At 43.6% G+C, this 19,942-nt stretch overlaps 1 pseudogene; it reads left to right on the top strand.

Annotated features, from left to right (window-relative positions):
- Positions 1-5,816: 5,816 nt before the first annotated feature.
- On the top strand, positions 5,817-6,354 carry LOC106842921 (large ribosomal subunit protein eL21-like; annotated as a pseudogene).
- The last annotated feature ends 13,588 nt before the right edge of the window (positions 6,355-19,942 follow it).

Below are 19,942 nucleotides of genomic sequence, written 5' to 3'. Positions count from 1 at the left end.
GCCCGCAGATGCTCATTGCTCACCATTAGGAGCCGTTTTAGGTCCCCTGGAGGCAAAACGCCCTCCTCCTCTACCAGGACTTGAACTCATAACAACTGCAACCCAGCAATGAAACGAGCTGGCGTCAATCCTGGCATGCTCCATCCCAGAAGGCTCCTGTCGGAGGCTCCTTTTACCTGTAAATTGCCGCGAGACCGCATCTTCCTCATCCACCAGAGCCCAGGGCAAGGCCCTGCCCTCAGAAGCCTTCCTCCACCTCCCGGTGGGCTGCTGGCACCGGTTCTCCTGCCTCTGAGAATCGCTGTCCATCTCTCTGCGGCCTTCCTACCTGGATTAGAGTCCTGCTTTAGCCTGCCAACAGTGTGTGAGCTCCTGAGGGCAGGATGCAGCGCGGCACACGGGGTGCCTAGCCTGCTGGATGCAGTCTGAATGGATGAGGGACTTTCATGGAGCTTTCAAGTTCACAGGTACTTCCGCCACACTAATTGCTCCCCTTCACTTCAGGCATTTGTAACCCATCCCTCTCTGAAAGCACTGAGTACTTCCTGCCTTATATAAGCGACAGGTATGTTCAAATCTTCTCTCTACTCAAGACCGTGAGCTCCCTGAAGGAAGGGACCAGGTCTGAGCCATCTCTGTATCCAGAGTATTTATCACAAGCTTTTACACAGAGTTGAGACAGAAATATGTTGGGCCAAATTTGTGTTACTATTTTTAAAAATTATTTTATGTTCCAAAACATTAATCACAGCATTATTTATACTAGAGAAAACCCAGAAATAACCTAAATATCACACAGTAAGGAAATGACTAAGTTAATTATAATGATGCTTGATGAAACATGCTGTAGCCATTCAAAATAGGAGCAATGAGTAACAAGATAGAAAACTTCTATGAAATGCAGTTAAGCAGAGAAAGTAGGTCACAGAAATGTGCATACACTCTGACCCAGCTATAATTAGGGACATATATTGCATGCTAAGCACTTTATAAACATGATCCCACCTAATTCTTACAATTCTTTGAGTTAGGTGTTATAATCCCACTTTTACAGATAAGGAAATGGAGGTTTGAGGAGGTTAAGTACCATGCTCAAGGTCTCACAGTTGGCAAGACGTACACGCACGACTCAAACCCAGGGGGTCTATGGCTGACCCCAAAGTCCAAGCTCTTAATCACTTTGTTGTACTATCTTCCAGCAAAATCAACTCTACGAGCAAAGTAGTATTCATGGAGAACGGAAACTGAAAGTTCAGGCTACTAGTAGGGTGATAGGTACAATATTAGCAATATTATTCAACATTATTTGAATAATCATTTAAAAATGTTTGTAAGGATAAGAAACAGGATGCCAATGACAGAATTTCTGAAGGGCAGCAGGTGGAAGAATCTCTGGAGACACGGCACGCAGCCGAGAAAGCATGCCAGAGAGCTGGCGAGGTCAACGCGAAGCTCCTTTACCAGACCGGGGAGCGTGATTTGTTCAGTTTGATGAGGCTTTCAGTGCAGGGTGCAAAAAGCCTGGAAAAGCCTTGGTGAAAGAATGAACGAATGGGTAACCCTGGCAAGGGCTAAGGGAGGAGTCTGCTGGACGGGGTTGCAGTCCTAAGTTTGCCATGAACTCCCTCACTTTCCACACATGTGAAGCAGAATTAGTGACCCCTGCCCTCTTCTCTCATTGAGCGGCTTCAAAGAGCCATGGAGATGATGGATGTGGAACCACTTTGCAGGCTGAGGAGACGAGAATTGCAGTACGAAAGGATCCCATGCAGGTTCAAATCCTGGCTTCACTGCTCATTTCCTGGGTGACTCTGAATGAGTCACCCTCTCTGGACTTGTTTCTTCACCTGCAAAATGGGGGAATAGGACTGCCCAGCGAGGATTTAATTAGATATCAGATGTCAGGTCCTCAGCGCAACCCTGGACGCAAGAAGCTCTAGTAAACAGTAGCTGTTAATAATAGCAGTGTGTCAAATCCAGGCGCTCACTAACCACAGCATTTTTTTTTTCATTTTAACAAAAGACAGGAAGACATAGAGTCAAAGCCAGATTGATATCAGGAAACATGATTTACATGGAAAAAAGAAAACTCTGAATAAACAAAACTGGTCAAGCCAGGTGTGAAAAATAAGATCCTGAGGCTTTGGTATTTTTAGAAGCCATTTTGCCTGTCATTCTTGTTTCATTTCCCTAGCTCTCTGTGGGGATGGGTTTTAAAATAACTTGACTGCTGATCTTCAAACAAATCCTTATTCAAGGCAATCAACAAATGCCCTCCATTCGTTTTCATTCATTCAGTTCTCTGTCCATTTAGCAGATATTTACTCAGCACCTGCTTTGGGCCAGGCACTGCCGTACGTAAGTGCTGGGGGCACAGTGGCCACCCAGACCCATTCCTGGCATCAAGGAGCCTCTGATCTAGTCCAGAAAACAGACAAATCAATCACCAGTTACAGGAAGGGGACAGCTTACCTGAAGAGGTGGCACATGAGGAGTAACCGGTTAAAGGCTGGGGGAGAGAAGTGAGGGCAGGTCAGGACCAGGTACAAGAAAAGCCAGAGAGATGTTTGGAAAAAAGGGCAAGCAAGGAGGTACGGTGGAGGAGGAGCCCAGAGAGATGGGAAGAGCCCTGATCTTGAAGGATGGCGCTGGAACTTTGTAGCAGATTAAACATCTGCTTGAGCTAGCAAAGGTGGGCAAGGACAAAGAGCAAGGAAGATTCATCATGGCCGCCCAAAAGGTTTTTTGTTTGTTTGTTTTGTTGTGAGTCGTAGGGTCTCAAAGGGACTAGATTCTGAACCCAGCTCCATATTAACCTCTTGTTTGATCGTGGCAAGTCACTGCCTCTCTCCAAGCCTCCTTTTCATCAACTGTATGTGAAACTGAGAGAGGAAAGGAGATGAATCCAAAATTACAAACCTTGAACCCATGGTCCTGGCTCAACATGCTTTCTAGTACATCAAACAGGTCTGTTCATATCCGATTCCAGAAGGGAACAGTACTTACCAAATTGAGCATCATTGAAAGGACCTTGGATTAACTGCATAAATAAAATAAATAGCGTGAGCATGAGTAGGGCTACGGGTAAGGTTAGTGTCCGTGGCAGGATGGCAGAGTCTAAGGGTTTATAAATTCAAAGTAAGAGTAGACGCATTTGAATAAGACCGGTATGTGAGGCTAGCCTAACAAAATCAAACAGCCAGCATTCACTCCTCTCACTCCACAAAAGACTACCTTGCCCATATCCTTTGTGATTATAAGGATATGAACAAGCAGGAAGAACAGAGCCATCATCAACACTCTGGTCTAGAGAGTTCAGCTATGAACTGGTTGCTATCCAATTCCTGTCCAAAACCTACCGGAAATTTGGCAAAATCTATTACAGACTTAAAATATTTATGCCCTACGGTCTAGTAATTCCATTTCTGGGAATCTATAAAAAAAGATTTTTTTCTTCTGGAAGAAATTGTGAAAGACGAAGACAAAGACTCATATACAAATATATTCATCAACACATTGTTTATAATAACAAAAATTGGAAACAACTGAAATGTCCCCAGAAGCAGCCCCTGAGGCAGGGCTGTGCATGCAAGTAGTTTATTTTAGAAGTGATCCCAGGAAGCACCAGTCGAGAAGTCAGGAAGTGGGTCAGGGAAGCAGAGAAATTCTATAAAGGGTGAGGCATAGAGGAGGTTTCCACCACAGGCAACTGGGACTCAGTCCCACTGGGGAACTCTGGGCAATAGTGTAGACCACACCTCAGATCATCCTACCCAGTGAGTGAGGAAGCTAAGGTATTTACCCACCAACTCCCATCTGTCATCCTTTGATGTGGTTTCTGGGAGCCTTAACTTCTTGGAACTTCCATGTTGCACCACACGTGGGCTAAGAGGGGAGTCACAGATGTTCACAGTAAGCAGCCTCCAGCATGCAGAGGTAAATGCTGAGGTGACACAGGCAGGACACTGACAATATCCAACAACAGGGGAATGACGGATTATCGTAGTCCTTTACAAACTGCTTTTTAATGATGCCAAAAATTGAAACTGCTGTCTCAGACTGCAATTGAAAAGAAAAAAGAGACTAAACTAGAGAAAGACAAAATGATAGATGTAGAGGAAAAACTAGCATAAGCCAATATAACTTAATTGGTCTTCCTTAAGAGATTAGAATAAATAAAATAAGCTATAATAAAGCCATAAAAGAGAAATTTCCAGAGATGAAAAAATGACCTACGTGAGAATTAAAACGCCTTATAATTTCCTGTGTTAAATTAATAAAAGAGGCTCCATTTAAACATTTTCTGGAAAGCAGAACCCTAAGTAATAAAAAGAAAAAATCTCCACAGACAGATAAAAGTTAACACAAAAGAACAAAATTCAATCTAGCTTCAAACTTCTATCTGCAAAAGTAATGTGAAAGATGGTAAAGTAACATACGCAGAATTTTGAAAGTAAAAACTGTGGTAAATCTATAACTTTACATAAGACCCAGTTGACTTTCACATAGGAAGGAAACAGAGAACCTTGGGAGAGTAGTTCTACTTAGTATAAGAAAGAAACAGGGAAAAGATATAAAGCCCAATGAATTTCCAAAGATAAAGTTATAATAAAAATTAATATCTCACAGTCAGAAATGTAATGCACACAAAAACAAGATGGCAGATCAGAACTGCAAAAACTGCAGACTTGGGCCAGCCCCAGTGGCCTAATTGTTGAGTTTGGCGCACTCCACTTTGGCAGCCCAGGTTCAGCTCCCAGACCTACACCACTCTGTCAGCAGCCATGCTGTGCTGGAGGCCCACATACTAAAAAATAGAGGAATATTGGCATGGATGTTAGCTCAGGGTGAATCTTCCTCAGCAAACAAACAAACAAACAAACAAAACCCCTGTGGACTTAAGCCATTAGAATTATCAGAATAATTATATATCAAGAAATAAAAAATCTTAAAAATATGAATACAAGGCCATAAAAATAACTAAGCATTTATAGAATAGTTGACCCAACAATAGCAGAATACATATTTTTCTCAACTCATATGGAATAATTACCAAGATAGACCACCTTCTGAACCATAAAACACATCTTAACAAATTTAAAAGAATAAAAATCATATAATGTATGCTCTCAGGCCACAATGGCATTCAAACTAGAAATCAATAGCAGGAAGGCTCAGCTAATGCTATAAGACAAGAAAAGGAAATAAAGGTATACAGATTGGGAAGGAAGAAATAAAACTACTTTAGTTCACAGATGACATGATTGCCTCTGTATAAAATCCCAAAGAACTGACAAAAAAAACTCCTTGAACTGATAAGCAATTATAGCAAGGTTGCAGGATACAAGGTTAACATACAAAAGTCAATTGTTTGCCTATATACCAGCAATGGACAATTGGAATTTGAAATTAAAATACAATACCATTTACATTAACACTAAAAAAAATACTTAGGTATAAATCTAACAAAATACATACAAGATCTATATAAGGAAAATTATAAAACAAAAGAAATGAAAGAAGAGCTAAATAAATGGAGAGATAATCTATTTCATGGTTAGGAAGAATCAATATTATTAAGATATCAGTTCTTCCCAACTTGATCTGTAGATTCAACACAATCCCAATCAAAATCCCAGCAATTTATTTTGTGGATATCGACAAACTGATTCTAAAGTTTATATGGAGAAGCAAAAGATCCAGATTAGCCAACACAAGAATGAAGGAGAACAAATTCACAGGACTGACAGCGTTCAACTTCAAGATTCATTATAGCCTTTTCGGCCAGCGCCGCCATCTTCCAGTAATTCGCCAAAATGACCAACACAAAGGGAAAGAGGAGAGGCACCGCTATATGTTCTCTAGGCCGTTTAGAAAACATGGAGTTGTTCCTTTGGCCACATACATGTGAATCTACAAGAAAGGTGATATTGTAGACATCAAGGGAATGGGCACTGTTCAAAAAGGAATGCCCCACAAATGTTACCATGGCAAAACTGGAAGAATGTACAATGTTACCCAGCATGCTATTGGCATTGTTGTAAACAAACAGGTAAAGGGCAAGATTCTTGCCAAAAGAATTAATGTACGTATTGAGCATATTAAGCACTCTAAGAGCCGGGATAGCTTCCTGAAACGTGTGAAGGAAAGTGATCAGAAAAAGAAGGAAGCCAAAGAGAAGGGTACTTGGTTTCAACTGAAGCGCCAGCCTGCTCCACCCAGAGAAGCACACTTTGTGACAACCAATGGAAAGGAGCCTGAGCTGCTGGAACCCATTCCCTATGAATTCATGGCATGATAGGTGAAAGAAAATAAAAGACCTCTGCGCTGTAAAAAAAAAAAAAAAAAAAAAAAGGATTCATTATAAAGCCATAGTAATCAAGACAATGTGTTATTGGCAAAACAAACAAACCAACAAAACAAAGGGAACAATGGAGAGCCCAGAAATAGACCCATCCAAATAATGAAATGATCTTTGGCGAAGGAGCAAAGGCAATTCAACGGAGAAAGAATAGTCTCTTCAACAAATGATGCCCAAATAACTGTTTATCCACATGCAAAAAAGAATTTAGACACAGACTCTACACCCTTTACAAACGTTAACTCAAAATGCATCACAGACCAAAGTATAAAATGCAAAATTATAAAATCCCAGAGGAGAACACAGAACATCTAGACGACCCGGGGTTTGGCAGTGACTTTTTAGATACAACATCAAAGACATGATCCATGAAAGAAAAAATTAATAAATTGGATGGACTGCATTAAAATTAAAAACTTCTGTTCTGTGAAAGACACTGTCAAGAAAATGAGAAGACAAGCCACAGACTAGGATAAAATATTTGCAAAAGACATATTTGATAACAGACTGTTATCCAAAATATACAAAGAACTCTGAAAACTCAACAATAATAAAATCCAATTTTTAAAATGGGCAAATGATCTAAACAGACACCTCACCATGAAAAGATATACAGATGGCAAGTGATATGATACATCATTAGGGAATTGCAAATTAAAACAACAGTGAGATACCATTACACAACTATTAGAATGGTGAAAAGCCAGGACACTGACAATACCAAATTCTAGCAAGGATGCAGGGCAACAGAAACTTTTACTCATTGCTGGTGGGAATGCAAAATGGTACACCCGCTTTAGAAGATAGTTTGGTAGTTTCTTATAAAACTAACCATGCTCTTACAATAGGATCTAGCAGTCATGCTCCTTGGCATTTACCCCAAAGAGTTGAAAACTTATGTCCACATAACCTGCACACAAATGTTTATAGTAACTTTATTCATAATCACCAAACCTGGAAGCAACCAAGATGTCCTTTAATAGGTGAATGGATAAATAAACTGTAGTATCTCCATAGAATTGAATGTCATTCAGTGCTAAAAGGAAATGAGCCATTAGGCCATGAAAAGACATGGAGGAACCTTAAATTCATATTACTAAGTGAATGAAGCCAATCTGAAAAGACGCCATACTGTACGATTCCAACTATACGACATTCTGGAAAAGACAAACTATGGAGACAGTACAAAGATGAGTGCCAATAAAAAGATAGTTGCCAGGATCTTGGGGGGGGGGGAGGCATAAATAGGTAGAGCGCCGGGGATTTTTAGAGCAGTGAAACTATTCTATATACTATCATGATGAATACGTGTCCTTACACATTTGTCAAAACCCATAGAAAGTAAACACGAAGAATGATCCCTAATGTAAACTATAGACTTGGTTGGTAATGATGTGTCAATGTTGGTTCAACAACTGTAACAAATGTACATCCGGCAAGGGATGGAGATGGTGGGGGAGGATGGACGAGGGGCTGCAGGGAGTTTGTATAACTCTCTGTACTTTCCACTCAGTTTCGCTGTGAGCCTAACACTTCTCCAGAAAATAAAATCTATTAATTTTGAAAAAACTGACTTAAGAAGAAATATAAAACCGAGTAGTCCTATTATCAAATACATTGAATTAAGTGTTGAAAATATTTCTACAAAGGAAACAACAAACCCAGAAGATCTAAATAGCAAATTCTATCACATATTTAAGAAAAAAATAATTCTAATAGAAAATAAGAAACTATTCCCCAATTATTTTGATTATACTATAATTTGATACGAAAATTTGAAAATAACATTAAAAGAAAGGATAATTCAGACCAACCTTATAGATGAGCTAGATGCAACACTTCCAAACAAAATATTAGCAAATCAAAGCCAGCAACATATAAAAATGACAACACATTATGTTCCAGTTAAGGCTTATCCCCAAAATGCAAGGTGGTTTAACATTTTTAAAAATCAGATTAACATTAACGGATTAAAGAATTTGGTTATCTCAATAGATGGAGAAAAGACATTTGAAAAATCAACATCCAACTTATGACAACATTTCCTAAAATCCAGGTATAGAGGGAAACTTCTTAACCTGGTAAGTATACCCCAAAACTGCAGCAAAATATAATATTTAATATTTAATTGTGAAAGAGCAAAACATTCTTTTGAAATAGAGTTCAAAACAAGGATGCCTCGTATCATCACTTCCATTCATCATTATATTGAAAGAAATAGGGTTAAAAAGACAAAAAAGTTATATATATATATATATATTTATTTATATATATATATTTATTTATATATATATATATTTGAAAAGAAGAAACAGAAGTGTGATTACTCAAAGATTATATGATTATCTATGTTGAAAAGCTAAAGAAGTTTAGGATAAATTATTAGATTTTTAAGAGAGTTTAACTAGTTGCTGGATACAAAATCAATGTAAAAAAAAAAAAGTCAGCTGTATTTGTATCCATCAGCCACGAACAAGCAGAAAATGCAATTTAAGAACAGCTAACATTTTTTAAGTCAGGCAGAGAAAGACAAGTACTGTATGATCTCACTCATATGGGGAATCTAAAAAGGTCAAACTCATGGAAACAGAGAGTAGACTGGTGATTTCCAGGGGCTGCACAGTGAGGAAAATGAGGAGAGGTTGGTCAAAGAGTATAAACTGCCAGTTATAAGAGGACTAAGTCCTGGAGATCTAATGACAGCATGGTGACTACAGGTAACAATACTATACTGTCGAAAGAGTAGATCTTAAATGTTCTCACCACCACCACCACCACAACAAATAGTAATTATGTGAGGTGAAGGGTGTGTTACCTAACTTTATTGTGTAAACATTTTGCAATATATATGTGTATCAAATCATCACATTGTGCACCTTCAACTCACACAATGTTATATGTCAATTATATCTCAATAAAGTTGGGGGGAGAACAGTTATCATTTCCAGTTTTACCAAAAAAAGGCAAAGTTTTAGAAATAATTTTAATAACACGTGCAAGACCTTTGTGGAGAAAAATAGAAAACTTTATTGATAGACATTAAGGAAAACCCAAATCAAAATGATAAATAGACCATGTTCATGAATTGGAAGGCTTAATATCATTATAAACTTTTAGCCCTAGTCACCAATGTCTGGGAAATACAGAAAACAGAGAAATGTGTTAAACTACACTGAAAAAATACAACCCAGAATGTGGAAAACTCTGTAAGACCAATGCAGTTTCTTCAACAAATAAATTCCAAGGAAAAAAACAAAAGATGGAGTCGGAATTTATATATTAAATGAGACTTAAGACCAGTCAAACCAATTCCAAGGGTTCTTACCACAATAAAAAAAATTTTAATCCCAAACAAAATGTAAGAATAAAATAAACACATTAATGAGACAATTGGAAATCTGAACCTTCACTTTTAACAAGCCATCAAGTTGTGCTTGACAATACTAAGGAATTAATGTTAATTTTGGCAGGAGGGATATAGCAATGGTATTGGAGTTTGTTACCTTTTAGAGATATATACTGAAATACTTACAGGTGAATTTATATGATGTCTGGGATTTGTTTCAAAATAATATGATACTAGGGGAAGATGGGGACGTGGATGGGACAGAAACGAGTAGCACTGTTGGTCGTCAGAGCTGGGCAATGGGTAGCTGGGGGTACAACATATTATTTATTTTTGTATATGTTAAAAATTTCAATTTTTTAGATTATATATCAAATATACATAAAATTTTCCTAATTCATTTATAGGTTCAATACAATCCTAATCAAAATCCCAACAGGAGACTGATTAAATAATTGTAACACGTATTTGTTAATAGAACACTAGGCAGCCTTTAAGATGATGCTCTTGAAAAACATTTAAGTACATAGAAAGTTGCTTATACGTATTGTTAAAAGACAGATTATAGAGCATTATGTGTAGTAAATGGCCATTTGTGTAAAACATAGACCATATGAAGACCAGAACTGAGATAAGAAGTTTCTGCAGAAGGTTAAGTATGAGAGACATTAATCTAGGTAAGTGTATCTTAACCTTCACCATGCATCAGAACACCGGGGAGAACTTTAAATAAGTGAGATGGGGGCCCAGGCATCTCTAGGCAGATTCTAGAACCTTACCAGGTGATTGTAAAGGGAAAGGCTAAGAGCCAATGATCTAGATTTACAGAGAGAAGCAAAGACAGGGGGATGGACAGTAGAAAGATAGATGATACACAGATAGATGATTCATAAATAGATTTTTGATAGATAGATGATTGATAAATAAATAGATGATAAGTAGGTTAGAATAGACAGCAGATCTGAAGATCTGAAGGAAAGGAAGAGGGAGGAGGGAAACAAGGAGGGAGAAAAAAGGAGGGAAGTTGGAATGACACAGCCAAATCAGAAACGAGCCATAACTCAATCCCTAATTTGACAAAGAAGAGAACGAAACAAAAGTGAACGCGGAAAAATAAAATAAAACGTACATGTGTGTAGCTAATGCAATGAAATTTACAAGCTGTCTATTCTTTTATTATTTTTATTTAGAATCCATACCCCCTACTCCCCTCACAAGGATATCCGTGATTCTTAAAAGTTAAAGAATGGGGAGTGACTGCATCACGGGGAAGCAGTTTTCTCTGCGGTGAGGAAAAGGTTCTGTAACTCAACACTGGCAATGGTTGCCAGCATCGTGAATGTACTAGATGTCACTAATGGTAAATTGTATGTTATGTGTATTCTACACAATAAAAAAATACATTAAAGAAAGATTGATTAAAGGCTAAGATGAGAACCAATCAAAAGGAACAGAAGATGTTACTGGGCAATTGGGACGAGTTAATTACTGCCTCCAATAATTGACTGACTTTGTCCCCGGTCTCCCAGCAGTTAACACAGAAGAAGAAATCCAGCGGGTTCCCGGGTCTCTGTATACACTCAGGCCTCTTCGTACACCAGGGTCTCCCTCTCCTTTCATTTTGCCCACTCCCTGTATTCCATGCCCAGCGGGTGCAGGAGTGGAAGTGGGAGTCCTCTGGAAGGTGTGACTCAGCTAAGAAAGGAGGATTTGCTGTGCCTGGGAGAGGCAAGTCAGAGCTCAGCACCTTCCCCACTGGAGTGCCAGGCAGCTGCTCAGAGCCTGTCATCAAACTGCTCCCTAAGAATGGCAGCTCCTGCCACTGCATGGCCTCGGCCTTGGCTGGTGGGTCTGAATGTGTTTGTTCAGCCTAAGCTGGACAGAATCAGCCCTGACAGTGATGGCCCGGTCGGTTTTATGTAAGGGGACCCAGCTTACCTGCCCGTAGACAGACAAAGCGAATGATTTGACAGGCAAAAAAGAGCCAGCCTCTTCATTCCCAGGCAGCCAAGGGGCTATTCAAAGCCGGTACCTAGGAGATTTTCATGAGGTGCTGACATACGAAGCCGGAATGCAGCAGGAACAAGGCAGAACTGACACCCTGTGCAGTCAGGCATGGCGGCAATGCTGGGCATCCAAACTGGGCCTTCAGGAGCTGTGACTAGGCCCCACCCATGACAGAGAGAGTGCAAGAGAAGGCTTTAGGGAAGCGGGCCCCAACTCTCAGGCCTGAGCCTTCAGCAAACTTCACCTTCCACTACGCTTATTACTGTTCGGCTATATACAGAGGAAAACCTTCCAGGCCTTTCCCGTGAAAGCACGGAACGCAGGTGCAGAGAGCCAGGTGTACTTGGCCCCTCAGTTACTGACCAAGCTGCCCACACCAGGGGCTGGTAGGGGCAGCAAAGGAACATGCAGGGAGTGCCCACAGCATGCCAGGCACTAGCTAGGGGCTCCACCCTAACGCACTGATTTCACCTGCACGGGAGCCCTAGAAAGTAAGCACCCTGTTATCTCTATTTCACTCATGAAAAAATAGTCTCCAAAAGGATAACCTGCCCAAAGTCACAGCACTGGGAAACGGCAGAGCTGGGATGTGAACCCAGGTCTCCTCAGCACCTAAACCCATGCTCTTTCTACCTAAACTGAGCCAGTTCACAACACCCTGGCATCACACCCTGTTTTCAATCAAAGTGGCTTTGGCGCTTTCCAGCTCTGTGACCCTAGTCGCGGCCCTTCCCTTCTCAGGGCCTCAACGTCCCCATCTGCAGTATGAGGTGCTGGTGACAACTGAATGAGACAGGCAGGCGAGGGTGCTTGGCTGTGCACTGGCGCTAGGTCAGCATCGCTGAGCTCCATCACCACACTTTTGGACTGTTCTCAAAGACCACCCCCACCCCCAAAGGAGGTTGCCAGACCTGGATCGATAACGCTTTATCTGGTCCCCTCTCGGGACTCTGAAAGAACATTTTTCTGCTCAGTGTCATGAGCAACTTGAGAGCAGAATTGCACCCGACTTGTCTACCCCAAAAATAGTAAGAGACCAGCATTCCCTAAGGACTCAGTAAATGCTGCTGAATGAGTGAAATATGAATGAATGGTCTGCCAAGAGATACATCACGTGTTGTGATGAGAAGCGCTGGGCATCAGAAGACCTGGCTCTGGCCTCCCCACTCACTCACTCTATGGCCTTGGGCCACTCACTGGCCCGCTCTGGACCTCAGGGACCCCATTTATAAAATGAGGGGGTGAATTAGGTACTCTCTAGCAGCCCATGTCAGCTCTGGTTTTGTAGAGCTAAGGGAAAAGAAAGATCACATTGTCTGCAGCCCACCCTCCCCCTCTAAAAAGCTGAAGTTATATTATGGTCACATTGGAGGACAGTCAGGGAACTTCTAATAAGTGGAACTGTTGCTCCCCATTCAATCAGAAGCAGACAAGCAGCATTCCCAACAGTCAGACCCTCCAGTCTACGGAACAGACACTCGCTCATGCGTGCACAGTACTTCACAGCGTACAAAGCACTTCCCCTCCTTTCCCTCATTTAAGCCTCAGTACGGCCCTGCAAGGGGGACAAGACAGCCATCCCTATCCCATTTACTAAGCACAAAGCTGAAGTCACAGGGACGAAGTGGCTTGCCCAGGGGGCTTATAGGGGAAAAGCAGCAGAGCTAAGATGTGAACCCGGAACCTTCTCCTGACCCCAAATTTGGCCTCCTTTCCTTTACGCGGCTCCCTGGTACCCACGCAGGGAGGAGATGAACTCATTCAACCAAAACCAGATTTACCACCTGGATGGAAAACTGCCTGGCAAGTGCAGCATTTTAAAGTCAAATTTGGGACAGAAGGGTGCAGTGCACTGAGGCCAGGTGGGCTTGTGGCCATGGAGAGTCAGCTGTGCAGGAGGCCAGAGTCCACGCCCATACCCAGGCGTCACATGCCATCTCCGGGCAGCAGCTGGAGGATAACCCACCCACAATCTCTGAACGTTGAGATGCTGAGATACTCACTGTCACGCCGGTAGATAAACAGCCACTGCCTAAGTCCCCACCCCCACCCCACCATGCCACTAGCTGTGCCGATGGTCTCAACCCTTCCCCTAGGACTCCATAGAAGGCCCCAAGATCCTGCAACTAAAGGGTTAAAGCCTGGCACAGCAGGGAGGGGGTGCTGTCCTAGCAGGTTTCCATTCCGACTGGGTCCCTGTTCCAGTGTATACTTTTTTTTTTTTTTAGTTGTGGGTCCTTCTAGTTGTCGCATGTGGGACGCCACCTCAGCGTGGCCTGATGAGCAGTGCCATGTCCGCCCCAGCATTCGAACTGGTGAAACGCTGGGCCTCTGAAGCGGAGCACGACAACTTAACCACTCAGCCCCCCAGTGCATATATTCTGATTGGTCCATACCCCTGCCGTACTGTTTGGGTTTTTTTAAGCTTTATTGAGGCATAACAGATGTTTTTATAGCTGCATACATTTGAGGAGTTGGACGTAGGCATACACTGGTGATACCATCACCACAACCAAGGTAATATACATATCTAACACCTGCAAAAGTTTCCTTGTGCCCCTTTGCTTTCTATGCGTGTGTGGTAAGGACATTTAACATGAGATCCACCCTCTCAACAAATTTTTAAGTGCACAACACCGTACTGTTAACCTCAGGCACTATGTCCTCCAGCAGGTCACTACAACCCATTCATCTTGTATTACTGTCGCTTCATACTCATTGAACAACATACTGGCTGTTAAATATTTTTACCATTACTCCATTATGCTAGAGAGGCTGTGGGGAATCTCTTAGTGCTTGTCAATCATTTTGAGTGTGAGGATACTTTTTGAACAGCTATAAATTCCACAGTTCTTGCAATACGCACACATACATGTATGGCACATATATACTTTTTAGTAAACATTGAGAAATTTTATGTCCAAAAAATGACCAAAGCTTCAGCAGCATCTTTAAATGAATTTGCATTTTATTTCTCACACAGCTTTACACACATTTGAAATGTAGTCATGTGTATATACGCAAGACGGACAAACTATTTAATCCATAGACAATGCCTAGAGCTCCTACGGACTGGAGCATACTTGTCAGTCTTCACTTCCATGGAGAAAGAACCACTAATTCAGCCACCTCTTCCTCCTCAGTTCAACAGCTGAAGGAACTGAGGCTGGAGGGACAGTGGACCTGCCCAAACCACTCACTACGTGAAGCTCAAACTCGAAGCAGCTTCATATCCAAGATTCACTGTGTCTAGGGGTGTTACATCAGAGGATGCTGACCAGGTAGAGGACATCTCAGGCCGAGCCACCAGTGACTCTTCCACTACGGGGCAGAAATCATTCACGGAGGCAGCCAGAAGCAGAGACCTACTGTCCTTTCACTGATTGAGGCAGACCTCACAGAGGCCACTAAGCCTGTTAGAGTCGGGGGAGGAGGGAGTTCCGTAACACAGCTCAGTCTTCAAAGAGAACGCAGGCTGCCATAACTAGAGACCAGGGAGACCAGGGAGACCAGAGGATTTGTCTTTCTTACTGTCCACTAGAACTTCCTAGAAGACGTCTCATGGACCCAGGAGGCAAAGGATGCTGTGAGGCAGAGTCGGAAGCAGAGTAACACAGGAATATACTCGGGTACCATCGTGAAAGGTCACAGGCTCTGGGGGAGGAAAGCCATCTCAGGTATATGGTCTTGGCCAAGTCTTAACTTTTCAGATCTCAGTTTCTAAATCTGGGAGGTGGGACTGTTGCAGGATTGAGTAAATGAACTAACATATCTATAGCTCCTGTTCAAAGCCTGATACAGGCTCATTGATCAAGACGATTGAAGCTCCTCCATCCAGCAGAAGTACAGCCTGAAAAGTGGTTTAGCAACAACCGCCTTCTTCCAAACACTGATTCTTTCCAGTCCCTTAACTCGTCTTTCCTTCTGTCCCCTTTTCCAGCCCTCTGCTCTCTTATTCCTTCTTCTCTCCAGTTTTCCCGTATCCGGCACTACTCCAAAGCGGCCTCAAGCTCGGATGGGCCAATGCTGCCAGCCACACCAGCTAAGCTCCACTCGGATTCCTGACGCTTAGAGACTGTGGGATAATAAATGTTGGTTATTTTAAGCCACTAATTTTGGGGTGATAACAAATATATTATTAGTCATGAGGGAAATGCAAATTAAAGCCACAGTGAGTGACCACTATACACTCATTAAAAAGGGTAAAATTAGACTGAACCCATCAAGTGTTGGTGAGGAGGCAGAGCAATTGGAACGCTCATGGACTGTTAGTGGAAATGAAAGAAATACAGCTACCTTGTGAAAACAGTTTGGCAGTTTCTTAAAAATTTAAACATACACTTACCATCTGACCCAGACAGTCCTCTCTTAGGTGTGTACCTAAGAGAAAGGAAAACATATGTCCACAAAAGGCTTGTCCACAACTCTTCATAGCAGCTTTGCAAATAGCCAAAATGAAACAACCCGAATGTCCACCAAGTGAATGGACAACTGCGATGCATCCATATAACGCAATGCTACTTAGCAAAAAGAGAAACTGACTATTGCTATCACAACATGGATGAGCAACAAAACAGCTATGCTGAGTGAAAGCAGTCAGACGAAAAACTATACACTATATTATTCCATTTATATAAAATTGTATAAAATGCAAACTAGTTTATACTGACATAAGTAGATCAGTGATTGCCTATGGACTGTGGGGGGGATCAATCACAAGAGGTATGAGAAACTTTTAGGGGTGATAGATATGTTAATTATCTTGATTATGGTGCATTGCAAGATGTCTTTGGAAACAATTTGGTAGCACTATATTAACAAGCATAGGGCCAGCTCTGACAGCCTAGTGGGTAAAGTTCAGAGCTCACTGCTTCAGCGGCCCAGGTTCGTTTTCTGGTCACAGAACCACACCCCCTGTCTGTCAGTTGCCATGCTGTGGTGGTGGCTCACTGAAAAGAACTAGAAGGGGGCCCGCCCCATGGTGCAGTGGTTAAGTGCACACATTCCGCTTTGACAGCCCAGGGTTCGCCGGTTCAGATCCCGGCTGTGGACATGGAGCAGCTTGGCAAGGCCATGCTGTCGTAGGCGTCCCACATATAAAGTAGAGGAAGATGGGCCTGGATGTTAGCTCAGGGCCAGTCTTCCTCAGCAAAAAGAGGAGGATTGGCAGTAGATGTTAGCTCAAGGCTAATCTTCCTCAAAAATAAGTAAATAAATAAATAAAAAGAATTAGAAGAACTTACAACTAGGATATATAACCATTCACTGGGGCTTTGGGGAGGAAAAGAAAAACAAACCAAAAACCCCAGGAAGATTGGCAATAGATGTTAGCTCAAGGCAAATCTTTCCCTGCAAAAAAAACAGAAAGAAAGAACCATAAAAATGTTTGCAGCCCCATAAATCTCATTCTTAGGGCTTTGTCTTAAGGATATTTCAAAAGAAATAAAAAGCTCTTTATACAAACACACTCAGAGCAGCATCACCCAGATCAAAGATACTAGAAGTTACCTAATTGCCCAGCTACCATGAAAGAGTTAAACCAATACCAGACCATTTCATTCACAATCACAGATGAAAAATAGGAAGTAAGGAGCACCCTGTAGTTATGCACACAGAATAATGCAAATGCCCTGTGTGCGGAGCCGACAGAACAGTTAGACCCATGTAAACAGACATATAAATGTGTAAGAACACAAAGGAGAAAAAAAATAGAACACAGAAAGCCCAATAGATGAATGATAGGTAATTGGCGTATGGCTGACTCTTTTTTTTTTTCCTGTTTTGTCTCCTGTAATGTTACGATGTTTTCATAACAGTTTTTTAAATGTCTTCTTGTTGGTTTTGGCTGAGTCTCCCAAGCTGGCGATTATTCTGAGTCTTGCGTCTGTCAGCCACCAGCATCAGCACCTCAGTGTGGTCAGTCACAAGCCCAATCAGCCTGTCTTCTGTGTCTTCTTCTAAGTCACTGATAAAGTGCTGAACAGAGCTGGGGTGGGGGGTGGGGGTTGTGAAGGACCCTTGGTGGAAATCTTCCATCACTGTTAGTCTGGTTAGGTTCTATCAATACCATAAATGACAGATTCTGGAAACTCAGTTCCCAAGGGAGGAGGAGGAAGAGGCGAGCAGCAAAGCGAACCCGGAGAAGGAGGCGAAGCTGCTTACCTGAGCTTGGTCTTAGTCATTCATCAGGTAAAGCCGATGTCAATCATCTCTGGCCAGCAAATGCCCCCAAAATCAGAGGCAGTTCCACGAACCAGATACAGGCAATAGTCGGTGGTCTGTGAGAGAGTTAGATCTTTGAAAAAGGAAGTGCCGGGAGCCTGCAGAGGCATCAGAGGGCGTTAATACGGTTCCTTCAATAGTTAATTACTGGGCCCCTGCTTTACATAAACTAGGCCAGTAAGGGAGAGCTGTGGTCAGAGAGCTGGGGACTACCGAGGTACCCACCCCTCAAGGCAGATTCCCTGAGAGCTCTTTCCTCTCCTCCCTCTCACTTCTCTCCATCCCCACAACCCTTGCACACATCCAGGCTTCACAACGGTGATGGCATGGCGTTATTCCACCGACCCAGAACTAAATTCCCACAATCCCTTTGGTCCTACCACCTGGGGCCAGTTTGGCCTGGCCAGGGCTCAGAGAAGACAGAAAGCCACATATACCATCCACCCAGGGTGAGGCCCCGTGAAGAGACTCCAGCACTAGTCTCTCACCTCTTCCCTACTCCTGAATTATGTCCAAACCCACATCAGGAGAGCAAGCTCAGTGCCCTAAGCAGCCCCATGGCCCCTGGAGTCTCACCCCACCGAGTGGTGAGCACATGGACAGCTTCAGGACTGAAGAATATGCACATAGAAGAGGTACATGTGTGTCTGCAGTTAATATTACTAACCTTCAACTCTCTTATGACATTAGTATCATTCCCATTTTATAGATTGAAAAGTTGAGGCTCCGGGTGGCTAAGCAGCCAAAGGTCACTCAGCTAGGAAGAGGCAGAGACTGAAACAGACCCGGGAGTGGGTGACTCTAAGCAGCTGCCTCTCACAGCAGGGCCACATTGTGCCTTGTGCCAGGCCCTGTGCTGATGACAGAAAGCGACACTTCCTGCCACCAAGGAGCTCCCAGAGAAGAAGAGGGACAGTCATATAACCAAATAATTTACACCACAAAACGTGTGACAAATGCCAAAATCCCAACATGTTGGGGCAGGCCCAAGGATGGAGTGTGTGACCTCCTCAGGCCGGTCAGAGAGGACAGCCCAGAAGAGGACACTTGAGCTGGGCCGGGAGGGGCAGCTTTTCCGGGCTGAGGACATAAACTTACGCTGGAACAGATGGCTTGGCGGGGAGTCCTCCGGAGCCGGGCGCAGGGAAGACCAGGGCAGTAGGGAGGGGTGGGGGCGTCTGCACTGTGCAGGGAGGGCCCTGAACTGCCGCCCAGGGAAAGTGCGCCCCACCTCGCCGGTGCGTGACGGGGAGCCATGCGGCCGTCTGATCAGCAAAGTGGCCCCGTTTGTACGGAGACAGACAGCAGGAAAACCCTGCTGGCAAGGACTGTTTGGAGCCTTCAACGTGTCCCGAAGGCCGGCACAGCTGGAACCTGCGTCCCCTCCCAGGGCCAGGCTCCGCAGAGCAGAGGGAGCGGAGGGCCCTGAGAGGCGCTTGCGCAGAAAGGCGGAGGATCACGACTCCCACCTGCTCCAGCATCCTCCTGTGCCGAGGTCTGTCTGTCCTGGCCTTACCACTGTCCACTCCATCCTCCAGGAGGAAATAGGCTGGTAGGGCAGCCAGGCCCTAGCTGGAGGGTGCCGTTCCCTCACATCCCACGGCGGGCTATCGTCAGGAGGGACTCTGGGGAGATCGTCCCAGAGAGGGAGGGAGGACACGTGCAGTCCTATCGGTACACAGAGGCCAAAAGACGGTCAGTGAGACCAAGAGAGACACTCTTAGGACCCAAGACAGAGAAAGAGACCCAGAAAAGCCCGAAGGAAAAAGGCCAGAGGAGAGCTGGGCCGCCTGCGCCTGCGGCGGGGCGGGGACGGCGGCGAGAAGTGTCTTCCAGCTCCCAGCGCCATCACCGGCCTCGGCATCGGGCGCTGAGCAACCAGCCAGCTGGGCTAGGGTCGTCGTCAGGGGACCGGCTGAGGCACCGTGCCAAGCTCTAGCCATTCCCCCATCACCACCCTGCGCCCCTGCCGGGGGCGCCGGGACGGAGCTGCGGGGCGAGGAGGC

The sequence above is a fragment of the Equus asinus genome, chromosome 10 (genome assembly GCF_041296235.1).
Source record: "Equus asinus isolate D_3611 breed Donkey chromosome 10, EquAss-T2T_v2, whole genome shotgun sequence".
NCBI lineage: Eukaryota > Metazoa > Chordata > Mammalia > Perissodactyla > Equidae > Equus > Equus asinus.
This window is presented reverse-complemented; position numbering and strand designations above follow the sequence as displayed.